Genomic DNA, 19,598 nt, shown 5'->3' with positions numbered 1-19,598 from the left:
CGCTTCAGCAGATGGCGTCTGAAATATCCAGTCAGAATTTCATATAATAATGTATGGCACAAGGGTAGTGCCATGTGGCGGAGAAATTGAGGCTGCACATTTACCTCCTTCCAGGAAATGTGCGTCAAATTTGTTCGCTAACGCAACGCAATTGTAATACGCTTCCATTTTTATTGAAAAGTAAGTGCTCCATATTTTGCGCCAAATCTCATGTACCTGTGCTTGCTTTAGTGTCTTTTCTTTCGTAATTTACTGCTGATAAATTAGAGTATTTGCAAAGAACTAGCCCGCTGTCAAATATTTCTTATAGAAACAGTCTTATGATGGGATGTCCAGTCTTGATCTGGACGCGTCAAGTGCTGCCACGGCAACGCTTGTCACAAAGTCTCGTTTCGTACGCGTTGTTCTTTTAGTGCAAACTTTTCGTTCCGCCTTACTCAAGAACGCAAGCTTCACCCCTAAGGCATCACGTTATACTGGCGGCCTTGTCTTATACTACAACAGCGCGCCTGTACGCCACGATGCATGGTGACGTAATTGCCTTTAAATTGTTTCGGCAACTTTTACTCCGATCGAAGTCACTTAGGCCTTACGCAAGATAACCAAACATCAACACCTACACGCCCATTATCTTTAAGCGTAAAAATATGCGAGCTTGCGATTGTCTTCGTCACAGCAGCGCGCCCGCATCTGCAGTTTCGGAGCTCGAAAGGCGCTAACGGAACAGCTGCGAAGATCATGGGAGCTCTTTATTCCGAAAAAAATGAAAGAAAGAAAAACGTGTCAAGCGTGTTTTCTCAGCAAGCAGCCACCTCTTTCCGCGCTTGCTCCCTTACTCGAGCATGTTTGCGAAGAAGTTGAAATTACTCCCTTACGTAACGCTGCCCACACGGGAGTTTGAGACTCCGCTTTCTTTTCTTTTATTTTTTTTTGCAGGTTTATTTTTTGGCACGATTTGCAAAATAAGCCATAAGTGCTGCCGCCGCGTGTTTCGCCTGTGAAAACAACGTGATTGAAAATGTCGACATCGTGTGCGCCTAGTTTTCTCTCTCTCTCGCTCACTCTCGGTCTTTTGTGTAACCGTTTTCCTTTTCACGTCATTCTTATTCAGATGCGCCGTTATTTCTAGGCGTCGTGTTGTACGGTGTCTAGGATATACCGGAACATTTTGTATGCACTCATCTTCGCTTTCAGCTGTTGTGAGCTTGCTTTATCTGTGTTGCATTTTTTTCTGCGTCTTTAGCAGCAATGAGATAACGAACAGTAGAGAAATATATTTTATGGAAGTGCGCGCAGCTTCCTGGTATACTGGCAGGCTTCCTTCAGGTTAACTTCAGAATAAAATTATTCAATAGCACAGCTACACCCTCGTCCTTGTGCTGCGTTGCAAGGAAGTTGCATATAAAGAAAGTAAACAGCAGGTTTAGAATTTGGTTGTCTGATTGTATATCAAGAGTTTTGTTTATTAGAACAGAATCATTATGGTAAAATACTCTGAGATAACAATATTACATAATGCCAAATCTTCAGAAGAAGGTGCACAAGAGTCAATGTAAAAACGCGATGCATGAATTAGTACCAACTAAGAAAAATTGAAACAGAATGAAAGTTGTTACGCGTCGCTTAAACAAAAAAAAACATTTGCACTCTTTGCAACCTTCCTTGGTCCACAAACAGTATTCGTCATCTTTGACGTGCATTTCTGGTATCTAACATTCTGCATACAATACTTTCTTGTCAAAACGCTTTCACACTAGTCTTAGTCTGTGTCTTATTCATTTCATACTCTGTGTCCATGTTCATATTTGCCTTATTCTATGTCCGTGCATGCCGAAGAACACAAGCCTATTTGCGTAATAGTATCCTTAAAGGAACAATACGAAACTGTCTTGGTCGACGCTGTCCATTTCACTTTATTTTTTCCTTCTTTTCTGTTTTGAATTTGACCCGCCGTGGTTGCTCAGTGACTATGGTGTTGGGCTGCTGAGCACGAGGTCGCGGGATCGAATCCCGGCCACGGCGGCCGTGTCTCGATGGGGGCGAAATGCGAAAACAGCCGTGTACTTAGATTTAGGTGCACGTTAAAGAACACCAGGTGGACGAAATTTCCGGAGTCCCCCACTACGGCGTGCCTTATAATCAGAAAGTGGTTTTGGTAGGTTAAACCCCATAATTAAATTAATTAAATTGTTTAGAATTTGTCGCCTTGCCGCCTATATTTGATTACATCTCCCGCTGTTTCAATTAAGCGTTGTTTAGGAAGCGGAAATATTGAACACATTTGTAAATGAGTAAGAAAGTAAATAAATAAATAAATCACACACAGAAACACGGAAGCACCCGTTCACTATCTATCTATCTATCTATCTATCTATCTATCTATCTATCTATCTATCTATCTATCTATCTATCTATCTATCTATCTATCTATCTATCTATCTATCTATCTATCTATCTATCTATCTATCTATCTATCTATCTATCTATCTATCTATCTATCTATCTATCTATCTATCTATCGAAACAGTAGTCAGCGTTAGTCTAGATAATGCTCAGCTAATATATATATATGTATATGAATGTTATATGAAGGTGCCCATAAAGTGCCTGATATAAACCTAGTATGCTGACCACGTATGCCCAGATCTGTTCTACGTAACAGAAAATAAATTACACTACTGCAACATTCTAGAACATTACAAGAACAGACGGGAATATCCGCCACCACACTGGAAGCTTATGGAATGGAAAAACTTTATTTCTCTATATCTCAGAGAAATTGGCGGTGGGCCGGTGTCTTCATGTTTTGAGTCCTGGCCGCTTCACAAGGTCGGCGCCCCTATTCCAGGGCCTCTGAGTCTTGCTGCCTCGCAGGCGTGCTGCACAATTGTCCGTTGGGCCGCGAGCTCGCTGCTGGTGAGCAGACCCTCCCATTGTTCCGCACTTGGGTTATTTACTTTATGGAATGCGAAATTACGCTTGCATTCCCACGTGATGTGGTATAACGTGGGGGTTGTTCCGCACCACGGACATGTATCCCTGTACTGGGTAGGGAACATTTTGTGTAATGTGTGCAGGTTGAAGAACGTACCTGCTTGCAGTCTTCGCCAGCTTACTGCCTCATGTTGTGTGAGCAATGTGTGGTGGGGGGGGGGGGGGTATTTAAGTCTCCTTCCTCTGTAGTGGTTAAGTATTTCTGCATGCGTCGGCTCCACCGTTAAAGGGGCCTCTAGGGTTTCCGACTGCCCTGCTCGGTGCGTGAGTTCGCGAACTAGGCGGTCCACCCTTGAGTTGCCCTCTATCCCGGTGTGTGCCGGTATCCAGAAGATCCTATGTTTTATCTTTTTGTTAGGAGGCTCTGTTTTGAGGAAGATTCTCAGTGCTTCCTTACTAACTCTGCCTTGTGTGTAGTTCCTGCATGTTGCTTTGGAGTCCGTTAGAATTATCAGAGATTTGTCCCTGCGGTAACCTTCAGCCGCCGCTAGAGCTACGGCGACTTTCTCCCCCTCCGTTACCGTGCAGTTTCTCAGGGTCGCGCAGCTAATTGGTTCTCCCGTGTGGTTTACCACTGCTGCCGCGACTCTAAACATTCTAGTGTTGCGGTCCCATGGGTATACGGCCGCGTCTGTGTATACTGTGTTTTCTAGTGCGGCTAGGTTTCGTTCCACGAAATCTGCTCGTGCTTGCCTTCTGGCGGCGTGTAGATTCGGGTCCATGTTTCTCGGTAGGGGGCTAACCTCCAGTGTCTGGCGAACGCTGTCTGGGATGCTAGCAAAGCTTAACAGCCGCCGACTTCAAAGTGGCAATTGTCTCACCGGCACTCTACTACACGCGATGTACCCCTCAATATATGCAATAGAGGAGGAGAGATAATTTATTAGAAAAGTAGAGAGATCCGTCTAAGCTAGGATGCTCTGGCCTGCTACTCTGCACAGGGGAAAAGGTAAGATGACAAAAGAGAGTGATGAAAGATGATGAGGACAGGGAGAAGGGGTGCATATGTACAATAACACAGTAGCTTCTTTAAAGCCTTGCGTCTAGTCGGGTGATTTAAGCAGTCCAGCGCAGCTTTTCTAACTATTGATGCTACGGCACGGTCATACATTGCGGACAAAGCAGTACATACTTTAGGACAATGCTTGCCTGCCAACGCCTGCTAGCGTCAAAGCCAGCGTCCTCCGCTCTAGTGTGTGGAGAGGGCAGTCGCAAAACAGAAGTTGCAGAGTTTCAGACGCGTAGCGGTGGTCACCGCAAGGCCGACAGGACGGTCACAGGTGTCAACTCTTTGTTGACTGCGTTCATGCGACATTGCACACCACATTACTAGGCTCAACTGGACCATCGGTACAGGCGCCTGCGGTAAATAGACTGTGGCAGGACTTTTCGCCTCCCGGCTAAAGTCAAGCGCTGCCAAGCAAGCATGCTTCACCGAATTCGCCTGGGTGTCGCCTTCGCTCAATATATACAATAGTAGAGTGGAAACTTGGGCTGGCTGGTGGAGAGAGAGAGAGAAAGGCAAAGGAATGACAGGGAGGTTAACCAGAGATTGTCTCCGGATAGCTGGTGGAGAGAGAGAGAGAGAGAGGAAAGGGGAAAGGCAGGGAGGTTAACCAGAGAAAAAGATCCGGTTGGCTACCCTACACTGGGGAGAGAGGGGAGAGGGAGGTAAAGTGGTAACAAAGTAGAGATAAGGAAAGGAAGGAGCCTAGACACACAGCCACCATCGGTCACTGGCACCGAATACTGTCATCGCACAGCACAGTGACACTGAGCTGGTGAGCACAGTGAGCACAGTGAGCACAGTGAGCTGGTGGAAGTTCATCTTGTAATGAGGGGCGTACTGCGCTTTACACACACGGACAACAGAAGTAGAAGTGTACAGGACGCGCGCGTCCTGTACACTTCTACTTCTGCTGTCCGTATGTTTATAGCACAGTACCCCTCCCCCCCCCCCTTATTACAAGATACGCAATGGACTGTCACTTGTGCAATACAGCAAACTCCGTTTATTATATGCTCTGGAAGTGAAAACTGATACTGCAGACAATGCCTATCCGAGCACCAAAAGAAGACCAGTGCGAGGCCCAGCTGACAAGCTCAAGGCCTGAGGACCGGCTAAGGCTCGTGAACAAACCTAGACTATCAGCACAGGGCCACAGCTACCTCAAATAGCGTGGCCGCCCACCTGCGGGCATTAGCAGCTTGGTCTCTGTAATAATGTTTATTCACTCACTACATAAAATCTGAACTTATAATGTCGGCTCATAGGCATTAAAGCTCACCGATTTCTTACGAAATCGGGAATTATATTTAACCCATTTCTTGGTTTACATTCATTTCTTTGATTTATTCGCTCGTTATGAGCCACTGGGTTTTTTTATGGGCATGTTCCATTACCAATATATACGAATATATAAATCGTATATATAATAGGATTATGTAATATATAAATATGAATATATAATATCGGCTCGCGCATATCTCGAAAGCACACTGCTCTGTTACAGAATCGTTAATTATATTTCATAAATATTTTTATTTGCTTCACTTTCTTTGTTTTAACCTTTCTGTATGTGTCACTGGGGCCCGTTCTTGGCAAATGCTTCCGAATAGTAATACTGTGGAACAAGAAGTACAGAATCCCTAAAGGTTCCTTTTATCTTCTTTCTTAATTTTTTTAAAACTTCGGCTTTGTAACCTTCCTGTAGCTGCAGTTTGCTTTGAACCGAAAACTAACCTCATGGCTGTCGGTTCAATTATTACGTAGACATTTTCTGTCTTCAACAAATAAAGTTGATTGATTGATCGGTTGATACGTTTCATACTTATTGTGGATACACATGTCATCAAAAAATTGTACGGATTGCCGTTAGCTGTAGAGCATTTAATTAGCCGCTTCACATAGATTATAACATTTGCGTTAGACCTGTATCAGGTGCTGTTATTTAGATGGCAAATAAATGGACACTCCAGCCGCATTTTTTGCGTCGCCGTTAGCGTCGCACTCGCCGTGGTGTTCCGTATAAAGTCCAAGGGCCATAACATCGTCGCCGCACGAAGGATGCTGTATTTGTGAGTGAAAGCGTGCGAGGGTGAGCCGACGATGGCGGCTCAGTCCAGCTCGCGCAAGGGAGGGAAGTCGGGAGGAAGCGTGCCGTCTTCCGTCACGCTCAAGGCTCCGGGGGGAGGGGGAGAGAGGAGGGAGTCGGGGACGTTCTACTCCGGCGGCTGCTAAATTTGGCGCGGCCGGGTTACGATGATCTGTGATGAGGGATGAGCGATCTGCGATGAGCATAGGGCCTAGGTGCGCCGAGGCCTCATAACTTCGTCTGCGCTGCATTCGTGCCGCTTAGTTCGCGTTGAAGCGAGACGCAGCACGAAGCTCGCTGCCGCTCGCTGCCGCTCGCTGCCGCTGCCACTTCACGCCAGCCTTTTCTCAGCGAGTGCCCGCACTCATCGAACAAGATGTGTTGATGTTTACCTGTGCGCGCATAACACCATGCTTGCTGATTTAGCTAGTAAGTGAACTCCTATGAGTTTATACAGCCAATAAAGCTACTATCATTACTTCGTAGGATTGCAGTGGTGGTGTAGAGGTAGAACACCCGCCTCGCGTGCAAGAGGTCCGTGGTTCGAATCCCGGTGCCGGCAATTTTCCACCGGATTAAAAAAAAAATCCGCGTGTTGATAAAATTGCACAAACAGGCCTGGAGTGTGGCCTGATCCCGGTGACCAGAACCGGTAACGCACTCCCTCACCAGAGCAGGATTGGCCAACCTGGTGCAGTACTTGGCCACAACCTCCTATGAACAATGACCGGGGTTGTTGGAGAAGTATGGGAGAGGCCTTTGCCCTGCAGTGGGCGTAACCAGGATGATGATGATGATGATTACTTCGTATAGCTGGCTACTAATTTCCTGTCGCAGTCGATATTTCGCCTTTCTGGCAAATCTGCGTTTTTTTTAACCAGTACTCTAAACGTCTCTTCCTTATCTCGACTGCTGACCAAGTTTTCCGTCCATCCTCTTTGAATCCCAATGCCTCTGAAAGGTGGACGTTGCCGGCGGGTCTCGCTGGGTGAATGCGTCCGCATTCCATGAGAATGTGCTGGGTCGGTTCTGGGCTTTTGTCTCAGGATGCACATCCTGTGGCGCATACTTGCTCTGGCATGCTTTTCCTCCTCAGGTAACCCGCCGTGGTTGCTCAGTGGCTATGGTGTTGGGCTGCTGAGCACGAGGTCGCGGGATCGAATCCCGGCCACGGCGGCCGCATTTCGATGGGGGCGAAATGCGAAAACACCCGTGTGCTTAGATTTAGGTGCACGTTAAAGAACCCCAGGTGGTCAAAATTTCCGGAGTCCTCCACTACGGCGTGCCTCATAATCAGAAAGTGGTTTTGGCACGTAAAACCCCAAATATTATTATTATTATCCTCCTCAGGCAACCACCTCGGGCTCCGAATAGCAAGGCGCTCCCCTTTGTGTTATCACACAGATTTTTTTCTTCCCTCCCGAGGAGCTCCTCAGGTAACCAGCCCTCATAAACACGGATCTTCGTGCTCCCGAAAAAAAACATCAAGAAAGAAAAAAGAAGACCCGGATGCGTGGGCGCAGGCACAACTTCCGCCGAGTCAGAGAAACCCCGGACGCTCAGACGTGTCGTTGAAGGCGAGGTCACACGACTCGCTTCGCGAAACCGTGGTCGCCATGGAAATCGCACCGGCATGCTCTCGTCCATGCTTCGGCCGCAGCTGTAGCAGGGTTGCCGCTCTGGCCTTGTTTGATGCGCGAACGGATGCCTTTCTTGGGATAGTAAAAAGAAGTAAGGATGAAAAGCCAGGAAGACTACAGAACGAAAGAAATACGGAAAGAACATATGAAGAACTAAGCAAAGAAGAAAAAAAAGGGAGAAAGGAGGAGTGACCGATGGAAGGAAGGATGAAAGAAAGAAGCAAACGACTTGGATCATTGGGCTGCTTAGGTGCAGGCAGGCTTCCTGTTGCGAGCTTTGTGCAAGTGGCAGCGGCAACTCCGGCGACGTTGCTCGGGTCCTTGTTGCTGCCACTTGCAGGTGCCCTCCGCAGTGGCGTAGGTGTGTGCTGTCCCCGGCGTGTGTGGTCTTTTGTTCTCGCTCCATTTGCCCTTTTCTTCTCGGCGCCAACTGATCGCACGCCCACGTCTAGCGGAAGTTGTTTACGATAACCGAAGTACGCGGCACCGGACCGTGTAGATCGACGTCAGGGGGGTCGTACGTGTGAGCCGGATATGGGCTCCTGTTGATTTTTGCCTCCCGGGAAGATTGCGGATTTTTTTTTCCCGGTCCCTTGTAATATTTTTGTAATTATGAATGTCCTCACCGTACGTGTGTGACCCACCGCTGGAGCTAAATACAGTATGGCTCAGTAGAATAAACGAAACTCCAACAAGTGTTTCAAGGAGAGAAAGGAAATGCGCAGAAAAGATTGTAGGAGGTAACAATACGTTATTGAGAAGTGGGAGTAAATCAACGTAAGCTATCGGAGACATAGTACAGAAGTTGAGATAACGGGACCACTGTAACAAAGAATTGGGAGAGTAAATCTATTACATTACTGTGAGATGAACAGGGAGTAGCGATCGATATAAAAACAGACTAATACAGAAATCGCTTCTTGCGGCCACTACCGGCATCATCATCATCATCATCATCATCATCATCATCATCATCATCATCATCATCATCATCATCATCATCGGCTCAAGCTGCATCGATCTTGCCGTATCGCACTTTCGGTACCAACGTCAGAAACCTTCGCCGCCTGTAAGCGGTGTACAGCGGCGGAGCCGAACCGCATTGCAGGGTGGAGTATATATTGCACGCGACGACGCAAGGCGCGCTGGTCCCTCGGCAACCGGGATTAATGGTTTGTCGGGCGCAACGCGCTCAGAATAGCGTCTGTTTTTGGACTCCGTGGCGGCTTATAGTATGCGTGCGGTGCTTTCAGCATTTCAGCGCGCTCGCTTGGACCATGCTGACAGCTGAACCCACACTTTGGCTAATGGTCGCGGCGTCTTAGGTTGCGGCTCCCCTGGGCCGACTCAAGGCGGGCTTTGCCAAGAGGCTCTTGCGTTATAATCAGCTTATCGAGTATCGAAAGCCGGCAGCATCGCCCACTACTGGTACACCGCCGCTTCCTCTCTCTCTCTATCTCTCTCAGATGTTGGAGAGGAGAAAATGCCTGCGTCTTTTGAAACCGGCCCACTTAGACCTTGTACTGTTACTGGTTTTCACGTTCCTCTGTCGTAAAGGCGTTGCGATGCGACGCAGCAGACTTACGTCGACTTACACTAAGTGCTTCAGGGAAGATGTACTTTGCTGTTAGGCAGTGCTGTTCTGCTCAGAAGCCTACGCTCGACAAGCGGGACGACCGCGCCCAGTATCCCGGCTGTCGCTTCGGCGAGCGCCTATATTGGGCCGCTCGTTCTTTTGGGAGTAATTCACCAAATTATTTTGTTTAGGAAAAGTCGCAGCTTCGCCTGAAAGGCGAAGCATCGATTGCGATAGCAACTTAGTAGACGGCTTTACGAACTAATCATATAGCTTTATCGGCCGTATAAGCTCGTAAGCATTCGCTTACTAACTAAATTAACAAGCATGGTGTCACGCGCACACAGGCAAACTTCATGACATCTTGCTGGATGAGCGCGGACACTCTTTGTCAAAACGCTGACGTAGAAAAGACGTTCGCGCTGCCTCTCGCTTCAACGCGAACCAAGCGGCGAAAACACAGCGCACACGAAGTGTGGCTCGCGACGCACTTAGACTCTGTATTTATCGCAGGTTGCTTTCAAGATAGCGCCCTTGCGGCCACGCAATAAGCAGCAGCCACCGGAGTAGAACGTCCTCCTCTCTCCCCTTGGCGCCTTGCGCGTTACGCGGGACGGCGCGCTTCGTCCCCGCTTTCCACCCTTGCGCGCGCGATATTGAGCCATCATCATCGGCTCATCCTCGCACGCTTTCACTCGTACATGCAGCATGATGTTATTGCTCATGAACTTTATACGGAACATCACGGCGACGGCAGAAATGCGCCTGGACTGTCCATATAATTGCTGTCGCAATAAAATAAATTTTGCTTATCTCACTCACCAGTGGAATCGAACGTCACGCGGAGAATTTTGCTGGTGTCTGGCTATCCAGCATTGTTTCGGGTTTCTGGAAATGCGTTATCGGATGGGCCAAGGTGTTTGTGTAAGGTTAGCATTTGTGTGTGAGGTGTGCACGTCTGTGGGACACAGTAGCAAGACGATGGTGCAGGTGACGGTATGACGATTGATATTTTTTTTTGTACTGAGGCTAAGAAACGTTATGTACTGTGTGATTACGACCTGGACCGATTCCAAACGGGGTACATTATTACGCAACGGCTACGTAGCGCTAGCTCCAATGAGAAACGTTCTGGAAATTGTATCCCGATCGTCGCTGCGGCATAGTTTAACACATTGTCTCAAAGCTCTAGGAGCCACGAAGGACTCACAGAAATAGCACAACCTCGCTTTTATAGAGAACTTGTTGCTGCACGACATGGTGCATGCGGAGGGATGTCAGTCATTACATCGACAGTGATGTTGTTCGCGCGTTTAATTTCTGCGCATTTGGCCTGGTAGAAACAAGAACGCGCGAACGTGCTCTCGCGCGTGCTATGCAAATGATGCACGCGCCAGTCACGTCAAAGAACTACGAGAGAAGTATTCGCGCGACCTTTCTCTCAGGGTCGTCGGTTGTAACTTGTACCTGCCTACAAAGCTATCTCACGTGGGGGACAGTCTTCATTCTCCCAAGACTCGCACGCTGAACCCTTTCACAGAATATTTGCCGCTTTTGTGGGGTCCTCAACCTTTAGATGTCGTGACCCGTGTGTGCTGACACACATGGCCTGGTTCATCCATTCGTGTGACAGATAGCTTATCGTTTCTTTTTTTTTATCCCCATGATTGTTCACAGCCAATACATCGATCATTCGTACAAGTTAATGTTGTCGATGCTCTGTTCATCCTAGTTGTCTATTCGGAACATCTTTGTTTGCGGAGTTATATGCATGAAATGTATTTTACTGGACCCTTTTTTGTTTGTTTTCTACCGAATATATCAATACAATGACGCAAGGATAACTATATAAAGGTTGATTATCAATTATTTTCCCGCCGTTCCATTACCATCAGCGTTCACTGAGCTGTCAGGGCGCGAAGTGCTTTAACAAAGATGGTTTTCTACCGTCTCTGAATTGCCGTATCTGTCAAGTACATGAAACTTGAGAGCAATGTTTTCAGTCAGTAGTCAGTACACCCGTCGTGGCGGTGTACTGACTTCGGCGTTGCGGTGATAAACCAGAAGGCGCGGGATCAAATCATGGCCGCGGCGGCCTCAGTTCGATAGGGGCGAAATGCACAAAAAAGGAAAACAGAAGGAAAAAAGAAAAAAACAGACGTCCGTGTTCCGTTTCATTCGATGCATGTTAAAGAACCCCAGAGGGGTCGAAATTAATCAAGTCTCTCACTGAGAATAGACGTGCCCCATAACCATATCGTTGTTTTGGCACGTAACAGATGTTTTGTAATATGTAATGTATATAATAGTTTATACAAGATGCGATCTTAATTTGGGACGCACTAGAAAGTACTCTGAAGATTTTATTTTGAATCAGCGTAAACAACCCGTATTTGATTGCACGTCATAAAGTTGACATGCCATTTGATTTTTCTTTCTTAATTGGACTTCATATTCATGGAATACGCGCATATTGGGCCGCAGTACCGAGCCAATTGTTTCTTCAAAATGTCATTTCAGTCAAATGGTCGTTCACCTGGAGTACATGTTGGCCTACTAGAGTTTCAACCGGACTGATACCATCTTTTCGTGAGTTGCCATTCCTTGCCGCTCTTCTAGTTGCAAAATTCTGGTAGTTTTCAGTGTTACAGGGTGTACACAGAGTGCGTTCTGGATCCCTTTAACATGTGAGTGATCTGTTGGCTAGTGCTTGTGTAGTCAACAGATGCAATATATACAATGTAAGAAAAACGCCATCGCGGACTAACTGTTCAGAACAGTCCGCGATGGTTGTGCCGGGTGGTTGTATTTGGAGGCCGGAGTTTCGGGCCACCATTCAACGCTTATACTTATTGAAGAGGTCATAAACCATACGAAGCAAGAACTTCCTTACTGCAAAGTTCCGCGAAGGAAGCAAAGAATGCTTCGCGTTAATTTATTGCTCCACAGACGGATGTGTAACATTAAACACGTGACCGTAGCCTTAGCTTCAGTAAGAGTTGTTTCTGAGAGAAATTTGTTAGGCACATCTGGTGATATTATACGTATTATACAGATGGTGACGTAACTGTACTGTTACTGCTGTGTACCCAAGAAATTTACGTCTTGTGCGTATAAAGCGTAGTAGAGCTTGCGTGACATTGAAGTACTAGTCTGACCACCGTATCGCGACAAGATTGCTTTAATAATCTGAATGATAAAGAGCAGGCCCTGGACGTTTCAGGAATACGCGTAGCGGAAGTTTCGCATCAATTCTACCTCACGGAAAGCGCTTTTATTCAGGTAAGCACATGTGACATATCGGAGGCTAGGAAATAGCGCAAAGGAAAAATTATTGCACATTTCATAAACACGAGAAATCAAGCTGTCATGATTCATTTACACTTCTGATAAGGGCGTAAAACATACGCCTTCTTCACCCAGATCACACGTGTCCTAACTGTCGAGTACAATGCAAAAGTGAAAGACTAGTAGAGCAATGCCACCTTGAATCTGCTTCACCAGCGCTTGTGACATCAGAGATTGTGATCACAATTGGCCCCTACAAATTAATTTCAGACTGCAAAAAAAAGTGCTACATCACGCATTAAATTCAGCGAAAGTTGGGAATGCGAAACTTTGCCGATACCTCCTGGGGATAAGCGGCAACACACGTAAAAATAATTTCAGCCTGTAACGCCGCGCAGTGACGTCATTACGGTGGGAGGGGGAGCTTGCAGCCTTATAGAACGCTGCGACAGACCTGTTGCATAATTAACAAATGCGCCTCTCCCGCACTGCACATTTGCCCAGCAAATGGGGGCACAAATCATCCTTTAAATGAAGACGAAGTGCTAGCTGTGCTGTACTTGCTGGGGCCTGTTTCTTGCGCATGCTTTCTTTTTTACCACGGGACCCACCTCTAGATTTTCCGTGTCATCATACAAGAAAACTGCGCCCGTACAAGGTGTTCGCAAAAATGGCTGCGCCACCATTAGCTAGGCAAACTGCTTCGCAGGAAAGCTACTTCTCTACAGTTATGGGTACGGGTCCTTTGGGGCCACTTGCTTAACGTTTATACATGGCTTCGGATAAACGGGCTGTGTGCGCGCCAGAGTTAGAAAACATATTCAAATATAGATTTCAAACAAGGATATGTTATCAAAAGTCCTTGTTAGGACGGAAATTAACACGGGTGAGCCGTATTCCGTATCAACACGCGAAGGAGGATGCATCGGGTTCTTTAGGCTGGCTTCAATAGCTTTATCTACTAAAGAAACTCAGCTGATGCAGGCAACGTAGCAAATGAACTGCAAGTCATGCCATTGACTCTGTTTAAGACTGCAGTGTGCTGATGTGTAGTAAAACATTTTTTTTTTCACAGATTGTTTTGTAACACAACTGTATACAAACGTATATCAGTAAATAGCCCGACGTAAACTATTCTTAGTTCGTGCTTTCTGTGTAATGTTTGTCCCGTCCTGTTCTTGAAATCATTATTGGTTTATGCGCAGAATAGGGGCTTAAGTACGAAACAATGAGACGTTGCCTTGCACTGCCTGCAAATTACTGTCGCCACCGCGGAGAGGAACTCTCAGGCAGTGTCGCCATCTACAATGCACTTCTGCAACTAGTACTGGAAGTTCTACCCGGCCTTATCCTCTCCTCCCCTCCCATTTTTTTCTAGTTTTCTGCCCGCCGTCTTTTTCTTCTTCTCTCCTTCTTGGTCAGGAAAACCTTGACACATCATGCTCCGGTCCCTGAGCTTATTTAAATGCGTGATGATCCGATCCGCTGTCTCACACGCTCGAGACAGGTTGAACGAATGGTTTTGATTTCTTCCGAGACGTTAACGGCGGCAATCGATCGGTGCGTCGATGCGTAGTTCCGACGCGGAATTCGCTGTAGTGGCAAGCGACCGACTTCGTCGCCCTACTGGCTGCTGTAGCCCGGCTGTGAAAGAGATTCCGTAGACGCATAATACACGTCTTCTAGACTACTTTGGCTTCTTACGTAATGCACCAGTCTTCTGCGGAAAGCCACGCGAGCTCTTCCACAGCATCTGAAGGCCAAAGGCGGCAGTGCCCAATTTTAGATGCGCGGCATTATGTCTGGTGCGCCCGATTGATATAAGCTGTGGTCCTCTATTTTTTTTCTCTCCATCGGTCCACCTCCCCCTCCCCTCGTGTAAAGGGGTATTCACGCGAGGGACGTTTTCGCGGGGTACATGGGCGGAGTCGTGTGACGTCAGCCGTCACTCGACTAAGAGCGTAACGCTCAAGTTTCACATTACAAGTGTGCTGTGGTGTCTTACCCATTGAGCTGCGCCAGCTGATTTCCGCCCGTCGACATTCCTTGGGTATTCTCTATGGTGTACGCTCTTTGTTAGTGCTCGTCTCGCATTCTCTCTATCTCCCCTTTCCACTCTCTTTCTCTTTTTATCCCCATTAAGCCTTCCCCCCTTTAAAGTAGCCAACCGGAACCACCTCTGGTTGACCCCCCTGCCTTCCTCTGTATTGTCTCTCTCTCTCTCTCTCTTGGGTATTCGTGCTCGTTTACTAAGTTCAGCTCGGGAAGTGTTAACCAGCGCCGCTCATGGCCCTGGCGGCGAATGGGGAACTACTTCTTTAAGCACAGGCCTCACGCAGTACGTCGACTCATAGGAGCCGGCAACAAGCGTTTGCTATACTTGAAGGCATGCCAGAGTCGAGATTCACTCTATGCAGTAAACGAGAACAATTAAGGTGAGCCGAAGTGCTCGATTTTATGAGACCAACAGACAAAAGAAAGCTAAGGAAATCATCGGGGGATGTAGAAATAATACTGTGAATTCGTTATGAAATGTACGGAAAGACAGCTTGGCGCCGGTGGGAGTTGAAGCGAGGTCTTCCTGATTACGCGTGCGAATCTCTACCAATTAAGCTACGCTGACTTTGTTTTCGGGAAATTACATCTTTCTAAACGCACGAGGGCAAATGGATTCTTTAATCGTCGATAATTGTTGCGTTACTCACGCGCCATTTTTCGTTGAAAACGATCGGTTCGCAAAGCCAGAAACTCGTTTCAGGCCAAAAGGACAAAGTATAGGCAAATACATGTGCTATCGATCACTCCCACGCTTGCTAAAACCGTCATACTTGAAGCTCCCGTAGACAGTTGCGCCACAGCTCCGTTTAGTCATTTTTGCGAAATATTTTCATCATTTTAAAACAGCGTCTCTTTCTTATTTGTCAAACTCTGTGTTTCTCACAGAGTTTCATTAAGGATTGTCATTATCAACCAACCTTCGTCTTAAATGGCTCTCTTGGAACTTGGCCGGAGCCTTGTCATCGCCGTGATATTCTAAAGGCTATCTTTAAATTCTTGCGCCAGAGTGGCCTGGGCTTGAAATTTTACAGTGTCGCCGCTGGTCATGTTCGTTCAAACCTCCATTTAGTCCTCATCGTCAGCAACTTTCCCACTCTCTCTGTCTTTCTACATTCATTCCCCTTTCAAAATGATGAGTGGCTGGTCGGAACGGTGGTTAAAACCGACGGCTCATATTTTCTGCAATGTTAAACATTCCTCTCCCGCCTTCTTTGCTAGAAAACTAGGAATCATCACCAGAGAATTTTCTGGACCAGGATCTTAATTCGACATACAAAGCACTCGGAAAGGACTGCGTTTACCTGAGGCCCTAGTGTAAATCTGATGTAAATAAACAATGATCAATATTTTATCCAACACGCACCCAACATCTGCAAGCGTCAATCTCTTATACTTCCACTGACAACTTAAAGTAAGGACATCTTGTCCTCCCCTTCCCGAGCGTGGAAATGTTATCACATTACAAAGATAGATAGATAGATAGATAGATAGATAGATAGATAGATAGATAGATAGATAGATAGATAGATAGATAGATAGATAGATAGATAGATAGATAGATAGATAGATAGATAGATAGATAGATAGATAGATAGATAGATAGATAGATCAAGACATCGATTGACAGATAAAAAATGAAGGCAAACCTACATAGAAAGACAAATATATAACCCGGTAGAAGAACAGAAAGAAAGGAACGAAGTTAAACCTTAGGTTCGTGACACACTTCTGTCAAGCTGCTCCCGGAGCGCCGCTGCAAAAAAAGAAAGGTACGCTGATCGTGTTCTCGCTCCTCGCTTGTGCGTCATCGGCCCCTCGCAGCGGCCCCGGCCGAGGCCCAGAGTTGCGCGCCGAGCGTTTCGGGTGACGTGGGGGAGGCACCGGCGAAGGAGCGAGGCGGCGATCGCATAAATATTTGCGTCGCCGCCTCGGCGAGCCCGGGTTATCGGCGGTTGCGCGGAACATGGGCAATGCGGAAGACGTCAGCACGCCTGTCTGTGCTCCCCTCTAATCTACCGCGTGCAGTGCTGTCAAGGCTAGCGACACTCGTGTCAGCCGTTTGATTAGAGGGTCTCGAAAGAGAAGCACCTAATCAGTCTAGACAGATAAAGTATGCTTTCGCAACTCTATTTTCGTTAATGTCGCGCCAAGAGGTTGATCACTGCGGCAGCGAAATTGGGCAGAGCCAACGCACAAGTTGGAACCTTTTCGAACAGATGCTTCCGCGAAGCGTTTAATTAAAAAACTGTAAAAGTAAATGCGATGCGTGCAATCGACTTTCTCACCATCCACGCAACACGTAATCTCATGCAACGTTTAGGTGTATCTGCGACGCTCTTCGCATTCTGAGCCGAGTTGCAGGCGGCAGTACATGCAAATGCGCAACAGTTCCCGCCTCGACGCAGAGATGTCTCGAGTACGAAGGTGATGTTTGCGTAGGGAAGGAGTTTACTTGGTGAGATCTGTCCAACGTACACAGAGAAACATGATCTTTGCTCGCACGGGTGACGGCGGAAATCCACGAGCAGTTCAGCTTAAACCCGATGTAGAGCGATAATTTGCGCCGCGAAAGGCAGTGGTAAGGCTGACGTTTGTTTCTTCCCGTTTCATTCCTGCTTCCCCGACCTAATGGTAGTTGACGCGCGCGCACGAGCTCTCGATTTCACGTGCTGCCCAAGGTGAGGCAAGCGCCTATTCGGCGAGACAGACGGCAGCCGTGGTCACGAAACACTCGGAGGGCTTGCTAAGAAAGCTTCACTTTAAAATAAGTGAAAGCGAAACTTCCATCGTTTAAAATTCCCGCAGGAACCCTATAACGCCGGTGTACGGTGTTATAGGGTTATAGGGTTATAGGGTTGTAGGGTATACGGCGTTATAGGCGGGTATTTGGGAGGTCGCGAATTTGAAAGCTTCTTTATTTTTATTATTTTACCTGTCGTGGCGCTGTGAAAGTTCTGGAAACGTTTCTAGGTTCAGTCATCAAGCTTTTTAGAACAGAATGCAGTCCACGTTTGCCGCTAGTACATTAACTATGTTTCGAGCAGACGGCCTCCAGCAGATGGCCAGGGCAGACGCTCTCGATATTCATGACGTCACCGCGTGCTGATGCGGTAAATTGAAGGCGGCGCGGCCACGCGTTCCTTGTTATTTTGTTTCCTCGCTTATCGAGCCTCCTTCCGTGTAAGAGTGACCCATCTTTTCGTTTTATTTATTATAGAAGGGTAATTTACCACTCTACTAAGATAGCCAACTCCTTGTTGCAAAAGAAAGGAGAGACGACTCGCGCATTGTGATCTACTGTACTCCCGTTTCATGCTTAGCGGGGTAACGCTGTGGTAGCTGAGGAAGTAGTCCGGTCGTAAAAGTGCCACTCCGCGCCATTCGCGGTGCAGTTGATTTTTCAGCTGCGGCTCCTTCAACGGAATAACTACGTCGCATATCGCAACTGCGACTTGTAGCTTGTAGGTTGCGTCAAGTGTTGCATTATTTGTGCACATGCTCGTGCTGCCGGTATTTATGCAAACGTACTACATTTTACGTCGCGTGCGTGAGCCACAGGTCGCAGAAACGTATCGGTCCGCTCATCATTCGTTGTTAAAAAAGTTCAGCTTTCTTTACAGTATTTTGCCCCCTAAAAGTATGAGAATCAATGTTTCACCGAATTGCATGACGCAAAGCTGTGGCGTTCTTTCATGTGCGACGCACTATATGTATATATATGCTTTGTTTTTTTGTGTTTTTTATTGATTTCATCCGCAACTTTAAATTCTGTTCATGTTCAACCATGTACCCACCCCCTCTGTAGCGCCCCAAAAGCCCTGAGGGTAAATAAATAAATAAATAAATAAATAAATAAATAAATAAATAAATAAATTGGCCGCTATTCCTAGGAGTGGGAGAAGTCGCTCAAGCATTCGTAGTGTTCTATGCCACTTGTTATGCGCTGTATAATCCCACCTTCATGGCTCCACTCAGCAGCGTCTAGCGGGCGACGATCGGAGGCGGCCGATGTAGGTGCCCTTCTTCTGAAACTGTTGTTTGATTGGCTTACACTACCCACACGCACCAGCTGCGCTGAGGGAATTTCGTGAGGTAGAACGTAGGGGTGTGGCGTTTAAGTGTGGGAGCGAGAAGTGTTGAGAGGGAAGACGGGGTATGTAGTAGAGGGAGGTTGTGTTGATGCTTGAGTGCCGTTTTGAGACTTTAAGTCGGGGGCTGCCCGTGAAGCGACACATAAGGAGAGGAAGCTGTTGAAACGAGAAATAAACGAAAGAGAGGAGGCAAACGCGGTGGTAAAGAAGTGGTATGTGAACGAACGGTTGAGATGAAGAGTTAACCACTCTGATGTTGCTGGAAGGGTGGCCATTGTTGAAAGACATCGGAAGGAGCGCAAGCTTTATTTTTAAACTACATATGCTGAAAGAGAGCAAGAATGAAAGCGGAAGAGCTTGCAACAAAGCGAGAAAAGGGGACATCGGTGACGCGAGACTATTGAACGTCGTGGTGGAGGGAGCCGGAGGAGAGCAGGTGGCTGCGGGATGTAATGCAGGAATTCTGACAAAAAATATTCACGCTTTGAGTAGGAGCAACGAAAAAGTGAAAGAGGCAAAGATTGAGAGGGGAACGAAGAATTATGAGCGAACGCAGTTCAGAAAACGAACGAGAGAACAGCAGACAACAGACACGTGAGAACGACCTTCAGAAAAAAAAAATGGATTTACAATGTTGGTAGACAGTCCTTGTTAATTACGTTATCATTTCGTTTGAACACAAAACAGTATAGTACAACGTAATCGTTGTGTTTATATTACACATCAGTGTGATGGCCAGCCTAAGCATAAAACACTTCACTAACCCGAAGGTTGCTGAAGCATCGTCAGCAATGAACGAAAGCAACGGTTTTTCGCATAAAGTATTGCCGTTTTTACACGAAGTATGCGACCCCAT

The 19,598-nt window shown here is 46.9% G+C and overlaps 1 protein-coding gene and 1 long non-coding RNA gene across 2 annotated transcripts in view; both read left to right on the top strand.

The window, feature by feature from the left end:
* Nucleotides 1-11,879, top strand: part of LOC142563773 (uncharacterized) — a 74,414-nt gene extending 62,535 nt beyond the window's left edge. Inside the window, exon 3 of the long non-coding RNA XR_012824403.1 lies at nt 11,826-11,879. This is a non-coding gene — a long non-coding RNA (uncharacterized LOC142563773). The remainder of the gene's footprint in view (nt 1-11,825) is intronic.
* The window catches only part of LOC142563772 (cGMP-inhibited 3',5'-cyclic phosphodiesterase 3A-like), a 375,893-nt gene that overhangs the window by 119,018 nt on the left and 237,277 nt on the right, over nt 1-19,598 (top strand). The gene's annotated exons all lie outside the window — the stretch shown is intronic.

Source organism: Dermacentor variabilis, chromosome 11 (assembly GCF_050947875.1).
Source record: "Dermacentor variabilis isolate Ectoservices chromosome 11, ASM5094787v1, whole genome shotgun sequence".
NCBI lineage: Eukaryota > Metazoa > Arthropoda > Arachnida > Ixodida > Ixodidae > Dermacentor > Dermacentor variabilis.
This window is presented reverse-complemented; position numbering and strand designations above follow the sequence as displayed.